We start from the raw sequence: 26,841 nt of genomic DNA, 5'->3' as shown, positions 1-26,841 counted from the left end.
CCAATATCTTTTTTCATAGGTAGAATCATTAAGTAATGTAAAGTTATTGTCTTTTCTTTCAGGCGAAAGGCGAGTATATGACGTCATAAACCCAAAATTGCTGTTGACTCTTAAATATGTATTATGCATAATATTATATGATTTATTTTTCACGGCCCAATTCAAATTCTGGTACCGGCCATGAACTTTGAATCACTTCTTTTTCATTTGATGGACAGTATTCGATCGGCGAAATTTCCCTCCCATTGTAGTGTATTGGATCAGATTTGTCCTTGGATGGTCGCCCTGGACTATATCTATTATGCCCGTTGGATGTCAGTATTCGTAAAGTCTTTTGGGAGAATTGAATGTACGAAACCCACAAGTATATAATAAATTTCAGAATGGTAATTTTGTGGAAAGAAAGACAAACAGTAAATATTCGTACATGTCCCACGACCAGTTACATGAACAATGTAGTAAGGATCTCAAATGTGAAGGAGGTGCCATTGGTCTATTTGATAATGAAAGTGCTCTCCTGCGTTCGATGGTTTCGGGACCACTAATTCCAGAATTACTATCGGAATTTGAAAAAGAGGCAAGAATAAGTGACGATTCAGATTATCACCGTCATCATTAAGATACAGACGCTTGTTTCTCTAGGTTCAAAAACATGTGAAAGTTTTAATAAACATGTGAAGATGATGACAGAAATCCATTTGCTCAAGAAAATGGTGTCCTTATATGCGTTGTCACATATGCTGTTATGGATGAGAAAGCAGCTGAGTCTGTCTTCAAAGCAGAAGAATTGGGATAGCAACAGTACAAAACATTTGTTCGGAAACGACTCATCGAATGCCAGACGCCTTTAAGAGAACCGATTAAAAGAAATAATCTTTCGCTTTTTCACACATCGCAAAAAGAAGGAATGAAGAAAGGACCCAAAGAGTCCATTTTAAAGAGTGACTGTAGCCTGTTTTCTCGCTTATATATAGCTTGTCAAAGTCGAGGTGCAGACATCAAAGATTTCTTTGCTCACGAAAACCTTTCGTATCCTCCGTTCCTCTCTTCAAATGGTCAATAGCGCAAGGGAACAAAAGCAGATGTTATTTCTTGCTTTGAACCACTTGGAACATCGCAATACGATGTACCTAGTATATCGTGTGTTATATTTGATGGAGCAGTATTAATTCACATGCTGAAAACTAGTTCGTGACAGACGTTTTCTGTGTATTACACTACCATATTTCAACCATTTTAGAAAGAGACCAAAGAGGAAAAGAACCAAGAATACTTGTGAAAGACAACACACCGACTCCCCAAAAATGAGCATTGTTTTTGAATAATTCTGAAAACAAAACTGATCTATTTCGACTTGTGTGTAAGCACTTACAGAACATAAGTGATTCTGATGGTAAGAGAGAGATTGTGTGTGCATGTGATGATACCGCATCAGCAAACTCTAATATGGACGTAACAAGCCTTATGCCCAGCAAACAAGAAGAAGCAGACACACGCATGTTCTTGCATGCATTGCATGCCAGCAACAACGGTCATAAAAATATCTCAATTAAAACTGTCAATTCGGATGTTGTTGTTGTTGCCGTTGCTTTATTCTTTGAGCTCAATGTATCACACTTGTGGATTGAATATGGGACTGGTAAAAATAAGTGATATATTCCTGTCCATGAAATTGCAACAAGCCTAGGAAAGTCTCACTCAAAAGCCCTGCTCTTTTGGCACGCATTTACAGGGTGTGACACAGTGTCCGATTTTGGTGGTCATGGCAAGAAAACAGCTTGGCAGGTCTGGCAAGCATTCCCAGAAATAACGGATACATTCATCAAACTTTCAGTTACTCCTGCTGAAATTTCCGCTCAAGACTTTGCAGCTCTTCAACGCTTCACCGTACTCCCGTACGATCGCTCTAATTCTTTACTAAATGTTAGCGACTTTCGACAAAGATGAATGATGAAAAATAATTGTTCTTACGAAGGGATCCCACCTACAGAAACAGCCTTATTTCAACACTGTCTGCGAGCTGCCCTACACGCCGGGTATTACTGGTCTCAAGCTCTCCAGAAAGTGCCCATTATACCCGAAATTTGTAAAGGGGTTGGAAGAAGGTGGTTATTATTCTCTGTGGTTTTTACTTCCAGAATTTTCTGCACACTGTAGAGAACTTATTCGCTGTGGTTGCAAGACTCTTTGTCAACATTCTTGCAAGTGTCAAAACTTGGGGTTAGTGTACACTTTATTGTGTACCTGTGATGGATAGTGTGATCGAGAAGATCATTTTATTGTGAATTGAACATGTCTAAATAAGAAATGTGATTAACAAAAATTACTTCCCCTAGTTCTCTGAAGTACGTTTCAGATGTTAAGTTAATAGTCATACTATATCACTAATATTTTCTCTTCTAAATTCTTAACATATTTAATCGTGTAACCGTTTATTGTCATGTAAACTTAACTCTCGCTGATATACTGATAAATTTATATATTGATTCTGTTTCATAAACATTTTAATACAAACTCCAAAAATAACAAATTCAGCTGGGCAGTGGTTTGAAGGTATGACGCCTTGTGCCTCGAGCTATTTTGTAAAATATGAAAAGAATAATTTTCAGACAATTACATTCTCATTGGACTGATTAAAAATGTTTTATATGTAAAATATGTCTTTCGAAATTCCTTGGAATTTCCATATAGCGCAAATACTAGTGCAAGCCGTATACTTTGATATAGCGTATAATACTTTGATCAATAAGATGAAAACTATTCACTTTCGGACAATTAGTATTAAAGGGAATATATTTCAAAGTTATTTTCGAATAATGCATAATTTCAGCTTTGTTAGTTTTTTTCAGTTTAATGCATAATATAATATTCAAAATACCTACAGCGGCTACTTTGTATAACGATGTCATACACTCAAACAAGACAAATACTAACCTTTGGGCGCAAACACGATACACCTTTGTGTTACTTCATGATCCAATTTATTTAAGGATAAAATAGTGGATTTTCACGTTTCTATCACCTTTCTTTGGTGAGAAAGGCACAGTTTTCTTCATGCCTTTTTAAGAGTCGACGGCAAACTTCGGTTTATGACGTCATATACTCGCCTTTCGCCTGAAAGAAAAGACAATAACTTTACATTACTTTATGATTCTACATATGAAAAAAGATATTGGTGGTTGTTGCATGTTTCTATCGTTTCTCTAATGCAAAAAATAAATAATTTTCATAATACTTATGAAAGCCATGGTGCCATACTGTTTATGACGTCATATACAGGCTTCTAGACACAAAGAGGAGCCTTCAATGTTATGTCAAGATTCTTCACATTTAAAGAAAGAGATTGGCGGTTATTACATGTTTCTATTATTTTTCTGTGGCGAGAAATTCCCACTTCTCGTACCGGAGATAAACCGCGACGGCCATCTTGGATTTATGACGTTATAAAAGGTTTTCGGCACGGGCAGAAGATAAACACTTGTGATTTGCTATTCTCCACGTTAAAAGGAACATACTGGTAGCGGGACTATGTTAATATTATCAAAGGGCAAATGGAACTAAAAATACCATATAACTACATCTAGGGATACATTCGAACATTATTCACGAAAGTTTGACATTTAGTCCTACAAAAAAATGATTTTCTCAGTTATTTGTTAGATACATCAATGATTCTGGTCGCGTTCGAAAGCTATTAAAATGTCCTTTGACGATTGTTCCAAAGTATTTTTCAATAATCATAGCAGTATCAAAGTTATTTGTTATAAAACATAGAAAATCGTTTCGAAAAAAAACATTTTTCCAGTTTGGGAGGCCATATTTAAAAATGGTGGCAATATAAGGAAAGTATTTATAATGACAATAAAGGTGCATTGTATTCTATGCACAATAAAGGAGAAACGAATTTTCTACCTTGAATGGTAATGGAGTTATACATTTTTAAACTCAGTTAAGTCGAAACTCGTTGGCCGTCATATTGATGACGTCATATACCTAAAATATGACCCCCCGCCGAGGTGGTTCTATATCAAGATGTACTTCTTATTAATAGGCCTATCATCCCTGAAAGTGATATGTTGGTATCAGATTTTGCACAATTCTCCCCTTTTATGCTGCTAAGCTACTAGACTATAGGGAGGAATTTGATAATGGAGTGGACGAAGAAATGGAAGACGAAGAGGACCTCGGAGTTAATATTCTGCAAGATTGACCTTACACGAGAAGGTCTTCGACGAATTTATTTCTCTCATTTCATTTCCGTGAGTTTGCTTTACTTTCTCACAGTATGCAGTAAAATTATGAAATTCATAGTTCACGTTAGATAACTTATTAAGAAAATAATGTTACAGTGTGAATATAGATACTATTATTTGACCTTATATATTTAAAAAAATAGTATGTGATAACAAAATAATGAAAATATTCTCTTCTCTCCCTTCTTTTTTTCCTGCTGTTCAGTACGCGAAATTGGAACTCCTTGGTCTGAAGGAGAAGACACCATTCCCTCGCGTATAAATGTGAATTTTATAATAGTATTGTAGAATGTTTAACAGAAATTTTAAGAAAGAATTATATAAAACTATTTCACAAGGTATCAAACGTATAATTATGTAAAAAAATTACCTCTTCTTGTGAAATAATACAATGGAGGTTATTATTCACGCATTAAAAAGTCACCTGCAAATGGTTCTAAAATAACCTATGACAAGTATGGCATAATCAGTATGATTTAAAATGCAGAAGAAGAAGAAGAAGAAGGATTTCTCAAAACATCTTAAGATTGATGATACAGTAAGAATTAGTAAAACTAAACGTACATTTGATAAAGGATATATGCAAAACTGGATCTGGGAAATATTTAAAGTGGAGAAAATAATAAATACCTATAGAGCCAAATGTTTATGAAATAGAAGATTTAAAGAAGAAACCACTGGATGAATTAGTTTTATAGAGAGGAGTTACAACCTGTGACGTTATAAAAAAATGTTTTACTAAGATAAAATCATACGCACAAGAAGAAAAGGTAGCAGAAGCGAATATCTTTTTAATTGGAAAGGGTATCCTTCTTCTTTCGATTCTTGGATACTCGCATCACCTATAAAGATCAAGAAGTGCAATGGAAATTGCTGGATATTTTTAATTTACACTTCCCCGTAATATTTCTATGCAATATTTTCCTGACAACACCTTAACATCATACACTACTAAACTCCATCAAAGAATGGTATTCCCTGAAAAGTGGGAAGTGGCTATTGTTGAGATTATCCACAATTTACTTTAAATATGAATGAACAAAATAATAAACTCTTTTACAAACTTACAAAGAGTGATGAAAGGAAATTTGCAACTATTCTTGTACTTTATTATACCGACATTTCAGTGTTGATAAGCATAATTTGTACGCACAACAGATTAACAAATTTTCATATTTCCTACATTCGCGACAGTAATACCTGTTTTAAACGACCTCTCCATAAAGACGTAGATGTGGACGTTGCATTATCACGAAATCTTAGTGCAATATTGGAATTTCATCCAAACGTTTGTTTAAAAGTTATGCAACAAGGACACAGAGTTCCAAATTTACGTTTAGGATTTACATCTATAAAAATGTATGTTGTGATATAATTGAATCCGTATTTGTTGTAGTTACAATTGCACCATTATTAGGTATCTTAAATATCAATGCTGTGAATCATACATTTGGAAATAGTAATATACACATTTTTAATCTTCCACATTATATGAATATAGGAAAGATCCATTTTGAGCACATGAAAGTAAATATAAGAGATAGGACAGGCTCTCCACTGGCATTTACTCTCAAAATTGTATGCGTTAAAATACATTTTCGACCAGTGCAACAATATCAACAAATATGAATAATCCATATTTACACTATAAGCAAAAACAAGATCTTTCTGGAACTGGAAACGTTTATGTTGAATCAACTTGTGGAGTTGGATATGGTGTTCGAAGTTTCTTTGGAGGATTATATCGTTCTGTCATGCCATTAGTAAAACAAGGAGCTTAAACAATAGGAAAGAGATTATTAAAATCTGGAGCAAACGTTATTGATGATGTCATCATCGATAAACAACCTTTTAATGAATAATTTCATCAATGAGTGGGTGAAGCAAGGTCCATCTTGCAAGAAAAAGCTAAACATAAACTGAAATATATGCTAGGAACTGGATATCAGCAACGGAAAAGTAGAATTAACCATCATTCCATTGTTAACCCTTCATCATTATACACCATCAAGCGAAAGAAGAAGTAGAATGGCAAGATAAAACGTACACAGAAAACAAAGAAAATCAGTATTATAAGAAGAGGAAATTATCACTAGATATCTTCGATTAAATCTTCAACATCATCATATCTTTCATACATCATCAATCCTGCGAGTGTAAAAAGTGAACTAGGTATTTTTCTACAAAACAAGCACAAACCAACATACTAGATAATCATGTTGTTACATATAAACCAATCAGTTCACTTCCTGTTAATGCACCTATAGAATTTCTCATTCCGGGAACAAGTAATGAATACATAGATCTACCAAATACTGTCCTTTACATTAAAGGTGAAACAGTTAAGCCTGTTGGATCAGATTTGGTGAAAGTGATAAAGCTGTTGCTCCTATTAATGACTTTTTCAATTCTATGTTCAGTGAAGTGGATGTGTATTAAAATAACAAACTAATATCATTTTCATCTCATAATTATCCATGTCGATCATACATCGAAAAACTATTAACTTATGATGATTCTGCTAAAAATACTTGGCTCCAATCTGCATTCTGTTTTCAAGATACTTCTGGACATCTTGTGGTAATGGAAGATTTCAACAACGTGATCAATTAACAAAAACAGTGCAAAATTCGACTTGCTTAAACATCTTCATTATATTTTTTACTCAGGATAAAATTTTAATTCAAGGAGTAGAATTACGCATCATAATTCCTGCAAACCGAAACTTTTGTCTCATTGCTAGTGATACGTCTGTTCAAGCTAAAGTGAATATTTTGGACATGCTTTTATATTAAAAAGATTAATGTTAGTCCTACAATGAAAGTAGTAGATAACAAGCTTCTACAATCAACAACCGCCAAATATTCTCTTACAAGAGTGCAAATGAAGTCATTCGTCATTCCAAAGGAGATTCAATCAAAAACAATCGATACTTTATATATGGGTGTATTACCATTCCAGTGATTGTGGCGTTTATTCAAAATGGTGGCTATACAGGAACAATTACTTTAAAGCAATTTCATTTCAAACATATTGACACCAATATCTTCTCGTTATAAATTAAAGGAAAACCTTTACTTTCAAAATCTTTATAACTAAATTTCAAGAACAACTTATGTTTCTTCATATCACACTTTATTCTCTATATCAGGTATTCACTTTGCCAATGATATCAACAATATTCCTCGGCTTTACTTTCCTCAAAGATACACTATCTTTGTATACGATGTTACGGGAGATAGAGAAGCCAGCGCTGTGCAATATTCGAATTTCATGCGGCATGATTGTGTTAGTCTGGAAGTTGATTTTAAAAACCCACTAACAAGCACCTCTCTCATGCATAACATATGACGAGTTCCAGTCTATCTTAGAAATGGATAATCAAAGGATAATTATTATGGATTTTTAACGGTATGCTATTATTATTTAAATACCGCAACACATATGTACACCTTGTCTCAAAAAGGTTGAGCGCATTCTTTATTGGTGTTATGAGGCAAAAATTTTCAAAGTCCATCTTCGGGTATCTTCGGGAAATAGTAAACCAGGTTCGAACCTCCAAGCCAGCCTTTGTAATCGGGAAAAAGTGTGCAGATGTGTTTTTCTTCTTTTAAATGTAATAAGACTTGTTATCAAGTGTTGAAAAAAAGCAAAATTGATTGCAATACTTAATGACACAATATTTCGAAACTTTGTATTAATGTCAAAACATGCTTGTTTGTCATTTAGCTCTCCATACGTAATGGAACATTTAGATATGTAAACGAATCTTTCCATATGTAAAAGAATGCTCAAAGTTAAGACATAGAACATAATTATCGCCTAAGTACTAAAATAATAGTCAAAGTAGAACAAAAACAGCGTTTCTAGTGGGTATGAATGTCATAATTTTCTTGAGAACCGTTATACATCGCTAAAAGTACCTTAGCAGGAGTCCTTGTGTTAGCTCACTGGTAAGCTGGTGGATTTCAAATCATAAGGTTGTGAGTTCGAATCCCTTCTGGGTCAATGCCTTTTTAAAAAATTATATTTTCCGCAATGCATGAAAAATTATATAAAATAATGACATTAAATACATCAGTTGTATATATATAACATAATCATTGCAGAATGTAGTAATTATTATGTTTAAAATATAACATCTGAAATAGGTAGGTGTCCACAGTAGGTCTGTATTATATATATGAGAATGTTAAATACAAGTTAAGAAACTCGTTCACTAGCAATAAATAAATCATGTAGTGTGTTTATTTGCAGCTATTTGTCATATAGAGGGTTATTCTCAACATTCATAATACAGCATGTCATTTATGTTCTTGAAAACTTATTCGATGCATAAACCGAAGGTTTAAACAGAGAATTCAAAGTCGCAACGCTCGCAAGAAATTCATGAACCCCAAAAGTCACGTGAGCAGTCTGGAATTGTCCTTATGAAGCACGCCACAGCAGAAAGTCTTTACATAGATTTTCAATTCAATTCCTGATATATGCTTTTGCAATATGGAAGTGGTGATGCCTTTAGTCGCTCTCTCTCGCTCGCTCGCTCACTCTCTATTTATACAGAATATAAAAGTGGATGGATGTGTGTGTTTCAACATAATTCTGATATATCTAGCGCAATTATAACTATATTTCTTACAGTCTGGAAAAGAGTACTGTCGGGATACATATCAAAAATGCTAGAAACTGGTCGATATTAGTATCGAATCCATAGCTTCGTGGTCGCTTAGGTGAATAGTTCTACTTTCAATTCAAGTCCAATTAAGTTCCAATAAGCGCCCAGGGTGGTTACGTAGCGACATAAAAATATCGAAATCAACCGATATTAGAATCGAATCGTAAATTTTTAGCGCCGCTAACTGCCGCATTTCCCATTAGTCCACATTAGTCCACATTTCACATTAGTCCCATTGCCTAGAGGGCAATATATTTGCAGAGTGCAAAGTTTAAAACTTGAATAATATTTTATTTTTTTCCGTATGAAAAAGTTAAAAATCAAGAGCAAATATACTATTTCATGAACAATCCTCTTTTACTGTTCTAATATGTATAATAATAGCGTAAGAAATCTAAAAATAATTCAGAACACGTTTCACATTTGTTATTTTTTGTTACGTAGTTCTAGCTGTAGCATGTAGTGAGTGGTATTTAAATGTAATAAATTCACTAATTAAGCATATTCGAATTAAGTTTTATTTTTAAGTTAGGGATGAAGGGGCGGAGAAATATGTAGTTATTTGGGCGCCGAGAGCAAAAGTGCGTAGAGGCGCCGAGCTTTTAAATGCAACACTGGTCGCTAAATTAATTGGTAGAAATTTTAATGTCATTTAAGACCAAATTTAGTCCTAACGGTGGCAGTATCCGTTTGCTCTCCTAGGAGAAATGAAAGGGGCTGACATCAAAATTATATATATAAAAGACCGACATTAGTGTTGAATCCATAATTTTCGAGGTGGATTAGATAAAGAGTGGCACTCCAGGTGCTTAATGATATAGAAAATTAGTTTTTCTTTCTTTTTTTACGTTGGTCTACTTTTCCTTGATTTGAGACTTTCAAATTTCATCCTATTTTCTACTGAAATGTGTCTGTAAGGCAACAAAGAAATAATTATATATGATAAATTTAAATTCATTTTAATTCGGAAGTTGAGAAACACTTTGCCATTATATATCGTAAAGGTCAGATCCACCAGCATAGTAACAGAGAGGTGCTTGAGCCATTGAAGGTAGAAATTCAAACTCCGGTAAGTGATAATTTCACAGTCTTGTTTTATTACAAGTGTAGCCTCTTTAGTCAACGGAGAAGAGGACGTGGATCATGGGTCAGAGTTGATGTCGATGGGTCGGAGTTGGTCGCAATGGTTCAGAGTGAGGTTCATAGTTGGTGGTGGGTCAGAGTAGATCACGATGGATGATGGGTCAGAGTGGGCCAATGGGTCATTTGGGTGGTGGGTGATACTGGATCATGGTGGGTCGTGAATCAAATTTTCATTGACCCACACCATCTCTGGTTAAAATTGTACTAAAGATAAGAGGCACCGAAGATGCATGTCGGCTATTATGCTCAAATTTTGCACATAGATAGTACCCCACCAGAAAGCAATAAATCTGAAACGGTTCACGGTATCACCTCCTATAACTCGAGATGTAGGGGTTTGTCTGATTGGCTAAATTAAGACGTCAATGATTTATCCATCAACAAACAAGCTTTTTATGATCGTTTCCGTAGGGAAATCAGAAGAACACGTGGCTAGTAATCGTAATATTGATAGTTCGCGTCCACCCCGGAGTATTTGTTTTGTGTGTGTGTTTTTTTTTTTTTTTTTGACTCACCTAAATATAAACAAATCACACATATAGGCATTTTAACATATTTTGGGAGAGTAATTTTGTGGTTCGTTGTCGTTTCATCGCGTCTCTGCCGCTGGTAGTAAAGTTTTCAGAATGGAACTGGGGCCACCGCGGATTGTCGCTGCGGGGACACCAATTTTTGGCGAGAGGTCAATAGTTGACCATCTGTAGTCCACCGACGCTTACAGCTTAGGGTAATGAACGATGTCTTTGCCTTGTAGAAGTCATGACTACCGACGTCGGCAGTCAACTAGCTTTTTGTATTCCTTTACTAACCATCTATCGTTCATGTTTATACACGGTGTTATACTAATAATAATAATAATAATAATAATAATAATAATTATTATTATTATTATTATTATTATTATTTGTAGTAATAGTAGTATAATTGATAATAGAATAATTATATTGTCTATGTATTGTCTACGTAGGACTACACACAGGATTTGGCTCGTTTTAGTTTGACTCGACTCTAATCCGAGTCGAGTTGGAGGATATTTTTCGCGCCGAGTCCTAGAGTAGACCTCAAAGATGTCTGTTTCGAGTCGAGTCGAGTTTCAAAGAAAAGTCGCTCGTGCCCATCCCTACTAATGAGAGCTTAATCGGAGTTAAGCGAAATCGAAAGTCACACTATTTATCTAAGCGACCCCGAAAACTATGAATTCGACACTAATACCGATCATTTTCTAGCAATCTTTTATATGTATCCCCCTCCCATTCACCATAGGTAACCCGACAGCACTCTTTTTCAGACTATAAGAAATTTGGTTAAAATTACTCTAGGCCAGTGGTTCTCAATCTAATTCCTATCACGATCCCCTTTTATCACATCCTCTTGCCAGCGACCCTTTTATAATTTGTTTTTTATAATAAGCTTGTGTGGGATTTTTAACATACCTATTTCTATAATAGTAGAATCCATTTCCTGCTTATAGTGAACAGTGCCGTGACATGGAAAATCAGCGCTCGGGACGAAAGTATACGACGATGTCTCCGTACATATGAGTGAGGTCGACAGACTAGCTGCGAAGCGCCACCATGGTTGGCACGAAGCGGAAGAAAATTTTCAAAAGTAAACTCTGCCTTTTCTTGATTTTGAGCACATTTATTACGTTTTTCCTTCTATTTTATACATGTGCACATGCACTTTCCTATAGGGATGCACGCGAGACGCGAGAAGTCTCGTCTCGTTTCGCATTTGCGATACGAGACACGAGACGAGAGTGAAAATTTTATGCGAGACGCGAGACGAGACTAAACCATGCGAGACGAGACGCTAGACGAGACTCGGTTAAGTCTCGCACGAGAAGTCTCGCGAGACTTCTCGCAGTCTCGCAACATTTATGAATTACATTTAATTGTATATTTAGTAATTTTACATTTATTGAGTTTTCTAAGTTGAGCGTTAATGCCTCCAGAAACAAAAAAGTGATTGGGGCAATAGACATTTTATGAGATGTATTATTATTCAAGGTTCATTTTCAGAATTAAAGCCTTCTTTAGTCTCTAAACATCATTAAAAAGAGAAAAGCTTTCTAAATTGGAAATTTATTACAGCATCGATTTAGGACTTTATTTTGCGACACAAACATATACACGCGGGCGCGCACGAATACATGAACTTCTATTTTTGGTCTGAAAAGCGAATAAGACTCCCTATTGCTGCGAAATATGATATTTCTGTTGTTTCTGTCTTTTTCACATTACTACTAGCGATTAATGTTGGGGAATGGCGGGGAAATCCCCTCTCGTCAAAGTTTATCCCCGGCCCGGCTCGCAGAAATAACATGATATTTTTACATGGAATAAGTATTTTTTTTCTATATATTTATCAAAAACATCCCCCTCTAGTTCGGAAGTTTAATTCAAATACTGGTTTGGCAGGATGTCCCTATAGGTTTCGTGGGAGATGGTAGGAATGGCCCTATATCTGTCAGTAATTTTATTTTCTAGATCTGGCAGTATAAGTTGAAAGCGAAAGTTGATAAAATGCTATAATCCAACATTGCTACAAGCCCGAACGAACCAAAAGAATTGGGTCGTATTGTATTGTGAGGAGTTCTTTTGTTGTGTACAAGTGCTTTTGGTGGTATAAAAACATCTTTATACTGGAAAATCACCCTTCAAGGAAACCACCAAAACGTGTAAATGTTGATAGTGGCGACGATATTTTAGAAGAGGCAAATATTGCTGGAGACTTCTAAGCTGGAAAACAATGTTGGATCCAGCAACAATTTATGCTGGTTTTGCTGTAAATTATTCTATTAATTTGACGAAAATTAATGGTCCAGCGATCAAATTCCAGCACAACTTTTATTTTAATTTGGAGCGGAGGGGACACAAGTTCGGATACCATATTGAACTCTAGGTTCCGTCTCCTTAGGATGTTATGAACATTCATCCCATGGAAAGCAATGGAAAACCGCCATTCACCTTGCCAAGGGACTTTTAGGTCAAATACCTGCCTTCGGACAGAATATCACATCATCATTCATTAACAGCCATAGAATAACACATTGCAAAATTTTGACCTAGAATATATGCGAGACCATGACCTAGAATATACGCGAGATGCGAGATGAGACTCAAAATTTTATGCGAGACGCGAGACAAGACTTCACATTTGCGAGACGATACCTTACGCGAGACGAGACCAACGCTTGAGGTTGCGAGACGAGACGAGACTTTTCCATTTCTCGTTTCGTCTTGTCTCGCGTGCATCCCTACTTTCCTAACATGAGTAACACACTTCCTACGAAATTTGTGCCCCCTTTTTTCGGTGCCCGGCATTGACAGTGGACACAGTAACTGTACTATCTATATTCCCAACGACGAAGGTGTTGGTTCAAGATGGATGTTAAACTCCTTCTTTGAAGAGGCCATTAACGTATCTGATCTAAGCCCACAACTTCTTAACCAAATAATCGAATGATCATGCTACTGGTTTTCTGTAACAAAGACTTGGACAAGTTCTGCCTGATGAGGAGAGAAGAATATCCTGGTCTGGTATCTGCTGCTTTAAAAGTAATAATTCCATTTGCTACATCGCACTTGTGCGAAAATTTTTTTTCATGGTAAACATTAAAACAAAGACAAGAAATCGCTTATCAGTTGAAAATGGCTTCATAATGTTCGTCACGAAGATTGAACCGGGTATTGCTGCACTAGTGAAATTACACCATGCTTAGGTATCTCATTAGGTTTCAATTTTAATTGTATTTCAATGTGCAGGTTTTGTTCCATGTGTATTTTTCTAGTATTTCTATATACAGTTCTCATTAGTATCATATCATACGTGTTTCATTTAAATTCATTTTTAAACAACTCTGCACCCTTTGACAATGTTCAGTAGACTTTTTTTTTATTGTTCTGTACAGTATGTATAAAAAATAAAAGTATGCCTATCAGAAAAAATTCAAAATAATTTCCGGTATTAGATTCTAACTATATTTATGAGAGAGAGAGAGAGAGAGAGAGAGAGAGAGAGAGAAATAAAATAAATATACAAAAGCATATTCAACGTATTCCAACGAGACTCTAAGTAACGATATTCCGTTCTAAAGAGAATTTGTGTTTCTTCCCGTGACGTTAAGGGGATCGGGAAAAGTTATGTGTCTTGAAGCAGGATCCGACTTTGGATACTCTGTTTACACACTTTCTATATCCGTAGGAATATACTGTATTTCACGAATGTAAATGACATGCTGTATTGAGAACATTGAGAAGTTACATCTGTATGACAAATAGCTGCAAATAAATACACTACATAATTTATTTATTGCTATTAAACGATTTTCCTAACTTGCATTTAACATTCTCATATATAATACCGACCTACTGTGAAAATTATCTCAGATTTTATATTTTAAACATAATAATTACTACATTCTGCAATGATTATGTTATATATATATATATATATATATATATATATATATATATATATATATATATATATATATATATATATACAACTGATATATTTTAATGTAATTATTTTATATAATTTTTCATGCATTGCGGAAAATATAATTTTTTAAAAAGTCATTGACCCAGAGAAGATTCGAAATCATAACCTTATGATTTAAGTTCCGACAACTTACCAGTGAGCTAACACAAGGACTTCTGCTAAGGTACTTTTAGCGATGTATAAATATTCTCAAGACAATTATGACATTCATATCCACTACAAACGTTGTTTCTGTTCTACTTTGGCTTTTATTTTAGTACTCAGGTGATAATTATATTCTATGTATTAACTTTGAGCATTCGTTTACATATGGAAAGATTCGTTTACGTATCTAAATGTTCCATCACGTATGGAGAACTAAATGACAAACAAACATTTGCTCACATTAATACAAAGTTTCGAAATATTGTATCTTTAAATATTTCAATCAATGTTGCTTTTTTGTACACTTGGTAACAAGTCTTATTATATTTAAAAGAAGAAAAACACATCTGCAAACTTTTTCCCGATTTCAAAGGCTGGCTTGGAGGTTCGAACCTGGTTTACTATTTCCCGAAGATACCCGAAGTTGGACTTTGAAAATTTTTGCCTCAAAACACCAATAAAGAATGCGCTCAACCTTTTTGAGACAAGGTGTACATTAGGGTGGGTCGAAAAAATCGAAAGTTGAAGAATCGACTTCCGATAGTGCGGTAAACTTGCTTAATGATCTCAAAACAACGTCTGCGAGATTTCAACGAAATCGGTTAATATCTTGAGGTTCCTCGGAGCTGCCAAAAATTTGAAAATTAATCAAAATACGTCATTTTTAAAAATGTTTTATTTCATAAAAGTTTTACATTAAACAACTTCCGTTAGAAATTAAAATTCACTTTTAATAGTCTTTAGCAACAGTAAAAAATTTCAGCTACGTCAATGAATATCTTTAGGTTCCTCAGAACTGCCAAAAAATGACAAAATTTTACAAAAAAATCAATTTTTTTGAGAAAATTTCAAAATACTGTTTTTGGTACTAATTTTATTTCTTAAAAGTTGTACATTAAACAACCTCCGACAGCATAATGAATTCACTTTTAATAGTCTTTAGCAACAGTAAAAAAAATCAGCTACGTCAATGAATATCTTTAGGTTCCTCAGAACTACCCAAAAACAAAACAAAAAAATCACCAAAACCCACTTATTTGACAATTCAGTTCTTAACGTTCATTGTTCATTAGTTTTTAGTTTGCACTGTAATCAGATTTATGATCAAACTTCGGAATTGCCGCCTGACTAGCCAGTTTTGCACGAATGAATCCGTCGATTCTCTGGGAACCACATACCATTTGGCACGCTTCTGTGACCACCTTCACACAACGCTCAATGGCCTGGGTGTGGCACGGAAAGGCTGAAAATTTCCAATCCACAACTGTTTCCATATTTTGGATCAATGACTTTATAAAGTCTGTCTCCACATTCTGCATGACTGAAGGCGAGGTAAATTTGCAGTTCATCCAGTCAATAATATCCACATAATCTATTCCATCAAAATTGATTTTAGGAACTTCAAACACTCTGATGACACTCTCCTCTTGTTCCATTGCTTTTAGAATTCTTCTGAGACACAACTCTGAAATGTGCGCCTTATTATCAGTCACCATGGAGAGGGTAATGTTTTCCGGATGAGCAAAGAACGCGTTTCGGGAGATGGCCTTATCCACTACGTTCTACAGGTTCATTGGTAAATATCTAGTGGTCTGAATGATGTTCCAGAGATTACGGGCTCCGTCTTTGATTGAATGATTGCACTTGATTGTGAACCACCCGGGTACGTAGCACTTCATGACGAACTCTGCCAGTGTCTTCTACTGAGGTGTTGGATTCTCTGTTGCTATGTATAAACGGAGAATGCGGTTGGCTGTCGTAAGCCATCGCCACACAGGGCCGACAGGTGCCCTGGAAAACGCCTGGACAAATCATCACTACAAACTCCGTATTTTACTGCTTGAGAAATTTCTAGCAGGTACTTTTGGTCAGAGCTAAGGCCATTTGCATTTACGTTAGGTAGCTCGCAATCTATGCCCTCGAAGGTAGTTATTCCCAGCTCTGACATCCCTCCAGTTGCTGACCAATCTCACTCCCATAGGATCTTGGACATCTGGTTGCACCATCCAAGTGCTCAAACAAATGCCTCAACGGAAGCTCGTTTAGGTGCAGAAGGCATATCAGCCATGTAAGCAGTTATGCTTCTGAAAATGCTATCAGCTGAACCAGATGAGGGTGTAACGTGGCCGACATACTTCGATCCTGGCTCATCGATAAGAGAAATGTGCTCGTCAGTCTTGCTCCTCCGATGAGACTCTTCTTTCTCAATGTATATAGTTTTGTCTTTCCTTCCGTCAAAGTAAAGACCTTTCACCTTGGTGTCGTTTCCAGCTTGAAGCGAATCTCTCACTTTCATCTTCTCTCTTCAAATCTTATTGTTATCGATTACAAGTATTGTTTCATCTGGTTTCACGAGCTTTAGATCTTGCAGAACACTTGTGGCAATAGCTGCCGTAGCACGGTCCGAATCTGTCGCTAGCCAAAGCTGTTTTCGCCAGATGGAAGCGAATTTGTGACGTCGATGACGATATTTTTTGTATTATGGGACTGTTCGTGCGGGTGATTGTAGCGGTGGTGGCAGAAGAGCAGGGCTGGTCGTCAGTTTGCTCGCTTACTGTTAGTGCCTCAGACAGATCCATTGCCTGCATCTCCTCTGAATCTGAATCTGGATCGTCTTCCTGCATGTGCGTAATTTCGCATTCGAAGTCCGGCTGATCGGTAGACTCCATTCGGAGAGTCCTCTCTTTCCTTATGGAATCACGGTTCCTTCTGTCTTCTCTACGCTGAATCCTTTTAGTTTCATTCCTGTTCACGTAGCCAATCTTTCCTTTCCTCGCAGTCCTCTAGTCCAAAAGGAAGGGTTGCTCAAGTGGCGGAACCTTTTTAATTTTTTCACTAGTGCAAGTTTTGAAAACCTTGCACTTGCAAGCAGCTATGTCAAAAAGTTTTCCCCCAGCTTCCCTGATGAATTCATCCAGTTTAGCGGCATATTGAGGTTTCTCATTATCACGTTTGTAGTTCTTCTTTAGTACCTGATACTTCACGTGGAACTCTTTCATTATCTTGATAACTCTGTCGTAACTAACAAATGGGATGGAACACTTTTGGTATAATTCCTCAACTTTTAATGCAGTTGTTTCGGCAATAGCAGAAAACTTGGGTTCTTCTTATTGTCTGCAGCATTTATAATGTTGAACCTCTCTTCTAAGCAACATAGCAGTACATCGAGGATTGTTGGAAGTTGGCAAGGATTCAAGTCCTTTGGCGGTCCGATTATCGGACACTCCATTTCGCTCCCCAATACTTTGCTTGACTTTGGCCTAGAGGTCACGGACTCGTTCCTGCCTACTGGCTTGCAGGAGGCCATTTCGAGATTAACTTTAATTTCTTACTGTACTAAAATAACAAAACTTTATACCTCAATTTCTTGGCTTGCGTTCAAAGAAAATGGAACAGATCAAAACGTTTTATTTTAATGTTGATTTAATTATTAATATCTAACTACACTAGAATAAAACAAAACTTTTAACCTCACATTGAACGCCACGTATTGATTGTTTCTGACACTCTCCTCAACCTCTCGCTAACAATTACCAGTTCCAACTAGTTTACTCTTTACTACGTACAGTGTTGGGAACTGAACAATTGGCAATTTATCTAAAAAATCAGAATTTGTTTTACGGGCATAATTAAAATATTATAAAGATTTTCAAATAAGTAGGATTTTGGTGAAATTTAGTCATTTTGGGGCAGTTCTGAGGAACCTAAAGATATTCATTTATATAGCTGATTTTTTTTACTGTTACTAAAGACTATTAAAAGTGATTTTTAATTGCTGTCGGAAGTCGTTTAATGTAAAACTTTTATGAAATAAAAAAAAATTAAAAAAACGTGTTTTGAATAATTTTCAAATTTTTGGCAGCTCTGAGGAACCTCAAGATATTAACCGATTTCGATGAAATCTCGAAGACGTTGTTTTGAGGTCATAGGCAAGTTTACCGCACTATCGGAAGTCGATTCATCAAATTTCGATTTTTTCGGCCCAGCCTAATGTACATGCCTGCGTTTTTATACATGATGTCCTCTACGCTAGATATAATACATTCACTTCAAATAAATTCTTTATTTCAAAATCATTACGTTTGGCATATCTGCAGCGAACGAATGACCAACGCATGTTCCCAACATGCAGCTATCATCATAAATACACATCCATCTAGTAAAATCGGAACCCATTGATCATCCGTATATATTAATACTGATGGACGTGTAAACAACTTCGATACATTTGGATTTCCTCCATATGTATTATAACATATTCACTTTCTACGTAGACATAAATTTTCTTATACATTTAATAATAAACAAATTAAAAATGTGAAATATTCCCTGTGTGGAGACTACTCATACCTATTCCTTTACTTCAAAGCTAAACGAAAATCTGCTATCGAGAGCGGGACGACCGTCGAAGCAAGAAACTTAAAACGTTTGCTTATAGTTTTCCCAACCAATTTTAGTGAAAAGGACACTAGTTGGCAAGAGTAAAAGCAGTATTATTATCGTGTTCGACCTAAAAACGCCAAATTAACTTTTTCTTTATATATGTGTGTGCGCAGAACAACAACAACTTTGTTTAAAAAGATACTGAGAGACTTTTTCTAATTCAGTTCCCATGAGAGCGAAAATTAGCAAGTCACTCCAGTTGCCTAAGTGACATCTAAACTAATTTGTGATTGGACATTTTTGATCATCAACTAATAGTGGACAATGTTATTGGGTGAGTAATTACTAATCACGTGACCCACGGCGACCAGAAGAAGCGCAAATCAGTCGGTAGCGAACATTGAAACCCCCATCACGGGAGGGAAGTCGGGCAACGACTATGAATCGAGTGTGTGAAGCCCCCACCCCGATAAAGGACTCGAAGAAGTAGTTATCCGCCAATAAGACTAGTAAACGAACGTCATGCTAAATGCCACTTCATACGTTCTTAATCGTGAATTTGTATTGTTAATCACGATCAACCTCCGAACACAGTTTTAATTACTCAGTTGCCTGGACAAAGTTATTGAGTCCCGATTGACCGGACTCAAAGCATCTTAAGCAGCGTTTACAGGATTCTTCGAAGGACTCGTTACCAAAACAATGGAAGAGAATAAGCCGTGGCGTAGGTTGCAACACGGTAGGAGCTCAGGAAGTCAGGCTTGAAGGAAATGGAGCTGTGAATTCCTGAAATGTTTCGTTCTTTTACGGGGAAGCAAATAAAAATCACCAGTTAGGAACAGGGTTTTTTGTCCACAAAGGTATATTACCAGCAATTAAACGGGTTGAATTTGTTAGTGACAGACTTTCTTTTGTTCCTCTTAAGGAACGGTGTTGTTATATTATTGTTTTAAATGTACATGCCAAAATTGAAGATAAGGATGACTATAGAAAAATTTATATTTGATATTGGACGAACTCCCGCGATACAATATGAAAATTCTATGCGAAGATAGGACGAGAAGATATTTTCAAACCGATTATAGGGAACGAAAGTCTCTATAAGGAAAATAAATACAACAGTGTTAGACTCGTGAACTTTGCAAGATCCCAAAATCTAATCGTGAAGAGTACAAAACACCCACATCGCGACGTTCATAAATACACTTGGATACCTCCAGACGGAAAACACATAATCAAATTGATCACGTTTTAGTAGATAGAAGAATTCAAAGTAGCATAATTTATGTCTGGTCGTTTAGAGGGGCTGATTGTGACACGGATCACTACCTGGTAGCAGCGATAATACGAGAGATTATCGTTGAATACAGGAATACAGGAATACAGGATTAAAGTTTCGAATAGATTCTCAGCTTTAGAAGATTCGGAGTGCACTAGTGTTGAATCTGAATTGAAATACCTGAATTGAAATTACAGATAGCATTAAAATTTCAGCAAAAAAGATTGGGACACTCGGAAATGCGTAGGAACAAACCTTGGTTCGACCAGGAATGCATTAAACTAGCAGAGAAGAGAAAACATATAAAATTACGCTGGCTAAAAAATTCGAATGAAATAACTACACCAAATTTCTGCAGATATTAGGCGGGAGACTTCTGAAACTTTTACAACAAAGAAACGCGATTTTTGAAAGCTAAAATTAAGGAACTTGAAGAGAATAGTAAAAATAAAAACATCAAAGACATGTATAAGGTGATCAGTGAATTTAAGAAAGGCTATCAAGCTCGTGCTTATATATTAAAGAAATCCAACAGTACAGTTCTCACTGATACGGATAGCATTTTAAATAGATGGAAAGATTTCTTTGACGATTTGCTTAACAAGCAACCATAAACTAGTGTGTGTAGAGAAAAGGAGATACATATCGCAGAACCGGGTATTCCAGAACCAAACCAAACAGAAATTAAAGAAACACAAATCTCCGGGTGTAGATGAAATTCCGGCTGGAACAAGGAAGAATTGATACAAGAGTGGAAACAATCAGTCATTGTCCCAATTCAAAAGAAAGGCGACAAAACCGACTGTAATAATTATCGAGGCATTTCTCTTTTGTCAGCGTCCTATAAAATCCTTTCAAATATTCTATTAGCAAGATTGACCACATATTTAAATGGAATTATTGGAGATTATCAGTGCGGATTTAGAAGAAATCGATCAACTTTCGACCAAATATTTACCATTCGCCAAATACTCGAAAAAAGTGGGAATATAATACCCCGTACATCAACTACTTATTGATTTTAGAAAGTCGTACGACACGGTTAGGAGAGAAACAATATACACCGTTCTCACAGAACTTGAAATGCCGAGAAAGCGAATTAGATTAATTAAGATATGTTTAAATGAATGCCAAAGTAAATTCGCCATTATTATTTAACTGTTCAGGAATACGCTATCAGGAAAATCAAAGAGACCAGGGCCTAGAGCTGAACGGTATTCACCAGGTTATGGCATATGCTGATAATGTAAATTTAATAGGGGACGATAGGAGAACAATAGAAAGAAATACAGAGATCTTATTATCTTGCAGGGACATGAGTTTAGAAGTAAATGCAGAGAAGACTAATGTACCAAAACCGAAGTGGTAGAAGCGAGCTAAAATTATGGTTTGAATACTGGTTATAATAGTTCAATACATGGAATTGCGTTGGGACCGTAATACAGCAAATTATAGATGTGTTAAAATATTAAATAATACTTTTGATAAAGTGGATAGTTTCAAATATCTAGGACTCAAATATCTATTAACAGAAGGAAATCATATCCACTAATTATATAGAAATTAAATGTAGACTAAAATCAGGGAACTATGTTACTATTCGTTTCAAAATCTCTGTTCGTCGCGAATTCTGTCAAGGAATTTGGAGCTTAAAATATATAAATCGATAATCATGCCAGTTGTTCTATATGGATACGAAACATGGTCGCTTACACTGAGAGAATAACATAGACTTGAAGTATTTGAGAACAAAATCTTGAGACGAATGTTAGGACATAAGAGGAACGGGAACGGGGAATGGCAGAAAAATGTAAAAAAAATATCAGCGATTTTCTTGTTATCCCAATACACTTCACTCACATTCAGAGCACACTATTAGCACACTGCTGTGAACAATTTGAAGTGTTCATGTCATCTTCCTTTGTACAAATTTGATATCTTACCCTCTTGTACGAAGATGTGTGGACCGAAGCCTTTGTTTCCCTCTCAACACAGCAAAGTTTCGTTGCCTCAATTATTGGTTTCTTCACGTTCAAACTTTGGCGCCTCAATCTCATGAAGGGAAGAATCAGTTCGTTCGCCAACTCAGTTAGAAAGACACGACGTTTGTTAGTCATGCCTGAATAGTAGTCAGGATGTTGAGATAAGTAGCATGTGTATGCATTGAGAGCGTCTACATTAATGAAAATATAAAAGAGAGCCATTGGCCAGTGACGTGTCTGTTTCTTACAGATGTATGTTTGAACCAATTTGTCTATGGCGTCAGCTCCGCTGTTTGTTTGGTTGTAAAATTTTAAGATTTCTGGTTTCTTCTTGGAATCCTCTCCGTCAAAGCCTCTGCCGTGCTGCATGGTGTTGAGAAAAATGACATTGATATTCTTTTCGGCATGTGGATTATTAAGGTCAAATCTTGAGTATAAACGAATTGTGATATGCCAGACTATCTTCTCTTGATATTGACCACAGTAGGTGTCATTTGACATATGTTTTTTCTCATTGAGCCACCAATAGTTACCTTCTATACCAAGAGTTTTGCTATTTTGTATAATCAATTTTGCTATTACGCTCTTCGTTTAAATATACCTAATATCAAATACCTAAACCATATGATACAATATGTAGTCAAATACCAAATTCTACATTTTAAGTAGATTCCAACTAATCACCACAACGGTTCATCTCTTTTAATATTTAATGAAAAGTAGTGACGTTCCTAAGGTGTTTTGGTCAGAGGTTTATTGAGAGAAAGTTGAGATTATTGTAAGGGAATTGGAAGGAAACACTGATTCCCAAATTTCCCTCACCCTCTTCGCTTCCACAGACACCACTGTCATATGTTCCCTACCTTTTGAAAGGATATTTTTCATAAGCTTTTGTGTTATATATCTCTCACCTCTGTAGGATAAATACGGGGTAGTAATAAGTAACAAGAATTAAAAAAAATGGTTTACTACCTGTAGCTCTGAAACCGTTGAGATTAGAACCTATGTTCATAACAATATATAGAATATATATTAACGCGTGTGTTTGTATTATTTGGAGAACTTTGAGAAGGAATATACTCAAAACGGGTATAAATAATTCTGCTATGTTCCATCTTCACTCTCACTTCTACTAATGCTGCGTGGAGGAGATTTATAGTTTTGTCGTTTAATAAAATTGTAACAAAATCAGTAATATACATAAATAGTCTAGTTCCAACAAATAACTTGACGTATGATTAACAAAGTTCATATCTTACTTCTGGTCTGTACCAAAACCGAAGTGGTAGAAGCGAGCTAAAATTATGGTTTGAATACTGGTTATAATAGTTCAATTGTAATAACAGAAATCTCTCGTTATAAGAAAACATCTAGAAACAAATTGTGACGAAAGGCTTACTATGTTATTGGTCTATAAGGTGATACACACCACAGTTGTTTTTGATAGTTTAAACTTTTTGTTCGATGCTGCCAGTTTTGGAAAAGATTGTTCCTGTTTTGCTCATTCATTTAACAATTCACCCCAAGAACTGTCACAGACTTTGTCTTCTCTTCACAGCCGTTCCATTTTATGCCAAATTTTTATTTGTAGCATTTAGATAAGGAAAAGTTGCAGACCATGTGATATGTGGAATATCCACTTTGTATTCACATAACAGTTCCTTCACAATATTTCCTCGGTGTACAATCAAATATTCGACTTGATACTTGCTCTCTGGGATATGGGCATATTGAAGGATTGAGCAAATAGCGACGCTTCTTTCTCTATAATTTACGGAGCATTTTTATTATGTATACCTGTATAAAGATAAACATTCACGCGAACAATAGCCTTTTAAAAATCCCACCACAGTACAACACTTTCATCTGTTATACAGTTTTTTTTTTCAAATATTCAGCTCAAAGCTGCCGGGAGAAAATGCCATTTAAATGATGGTAGAATTTTGGATTCGTCTGAAAGGATGATCTATTGCTACTGGTCGCTTGACCTGTCGTGGTGCTCAATAACGTTGTGAATATTTTACTGTTCTGGGGTATTCATTTTTTATTTTAACTGATACAACTGAAGTAAAAAGTCAACAGATAATAAAGTGGGAGATGAAGAGACGACATCCATTTTTTCTTATCTGTGGGAGTTAGCTTTGAGTATCATAGTAACGCGACTGAATATCAATATATCATGCAGTTAGGATCGCATTGTTGGCTCAGAGATTAGCTATGATCTGTATTGTACTCTGTAATCAGTTCCGCATGATTTTGTGAAGTTTATATTTGGAAAGTATTCCTAGATGTCGGTCGCGGTAAGAAATGATTGGTTCCATGCCACTTCAGCAACTACAACATTGATTTCTGCCAGGTTCCCTGCACTCTTCATAAACAAAACTGACCGTTCATTTGAACAAAGCAAATATGCTCCACCTGTAATAGAGTTAACCATGTTGAGATTCGATGACAATGATAAATTTTGCCATTTGGTCGTATCCGTTCTTTCGTAAATGTTTGAAGCTATAATGTATTCATACCCATACACATCTAACCAGCTACAAATAGTAACAAATAACCGCAAAGTACATGCGTGTAGTGTATGCCTGTTTCTTTATACTTAGTAAATCATTTATCTTGATACCCTTTGATAAATTTAAGCTAATGGACCAATATTCTTAATGTATACTGCTCAGACGTCCTCTGAGAAAATAACAGATCAATAATGTTACACAAAGTTAACTTATTGAAATTGCATTTTGTGAAATGAGTACAAATTTCAAATGCGCATATCAAACTTTAACTTACACTATTACATGTATTAAAATCTTACTAGTAATGCAGACGCAGCAATCCACGTCGAAACTACTGAACTGTCTATAACTATGATCATAATAGGATTAATTACAAATGAACACGGAGAGAATTACATTGTATCTAATGAGTGACTTTATTCCACATCCACATACCACATTTCTAAAAATATCATAAATAACTACCTCTTCCATTTCAATAACTGATTCCTTAATATACATTTTAGATAGCAATACCATCTTCAGCAATTTCACATTGTAAAATGTTTTGGAGGCTGCTACGTTTTCAACATTGCAGAAGTTAATTAGCTCCAAAAGTGATTGTAATTATACGTAACGAAATGTATTTTTATGATACTATGATGAAAGGTAAACAAGAACAAAACATTTCAAGAAGTTACATATATACAGGATCCCGCTATATTTTTGTGGCGTGTATATAATAATGTAAATTTAAAGTGTAAACAAAATTAACTTTTTTCACTTTACTGCTTTGTAACATTTCACTATTTTGTAGATTGTTAGTAAAGTTATTATTAAAGGATGTTATTATTAGATTATTATTAAATCATTTATTTCCTATATATTGATTTGTAATAGAACAACATTGCATACTTACATGAACAATCAACTGCAGAAAGTAGGAAATTAAACACATATAAGTATTTCAATTCTGTCGGTCGATATGTAATAAGCAATGTTTAAAGTTGGAGAACACTAAAAAACTACATACAAATTGTTTTCAGTATTTCGTAATTTCTATAAAATATTTAATGTAAATCATATTTATTGCCGGTGCATACACACAAGGATTGTTTTCACATATTTAAATGTAGACTGATACATATAAATACGAAAAAACTGTCTGACAAAATAAAGTTTGTTTAATATTAATGTTTCTACATTAAAGTAAGACGAGAAATTTTCTGCTAAGTCCTACGTATTGGTAGAAGAGAAAGAAACAAATTGATGTAAGTAAACTTATTAATTTCTAGTGACGAGATAAGCCATTTCTCATTACTTTTCGTTTTCATTCTGAACTTCGGCATCAGGGTTGCAATCCCAACCACAGGCTACTCTCAGATTAAGCAGTCTTGTTACTGTAACAGGAAAACACAACGTACAAGACTATTATCTTATATAATTAAGACATCAATACTTTAGAACATATTGCAACGTAATACGTTTTAAACACAAGAGCAACAAGAGATAAATGCTTTCGTTCGGCATCTAAGTTATTATTGAAAGTCTCTTGGTATGCAATATTGATATTTTATATTTGAATCCTTCTATCCATTTAGAATCAAGAATTATTTTTTATTTTATTTAGCTTACTCCAGAACAACGTGTAACAATAATAAATTACTACAAATTTATATACTGCTTCAATCATGGTGGGATATATATCTGAACATGTAGCATGCCAAATTTTGAAAAATAATAATATTACGAATATAAGTCGGTACAGATAATAACTTCCAGAATTTTAATCCCAAAATTAGTAATTCTTTGTTAATTTCATAGTGAGACATAAGTTGATTGCCGACCTCATGCAGAACGTTGAAGTTTACAAATAAAAAGTTGGCAAATATAGAAACGTAAGTACATGTGCTAGAAAGGTAGTAGATATTCGTAATTCATTATGATAATAATTGCGTTGAATAAGTCGTTCAAAGATTGA

This window comes from Thermobia domestica, chromosome 4 (assembly GCF_964235325.1).
Source record: "Thermobia domestica chromosome 4, izTheDome1.hap1.1, whole genome shotgun sequence".
Taxonomy (NCBI): Eukaryota; Metazoa; Arthropoda; class Insecta; order Zygentoma; family Lepismatidae; genus Thermobia; species Thermobia domestica.
Note: the sequence above shows the minus strand (reverse complement) of the source record.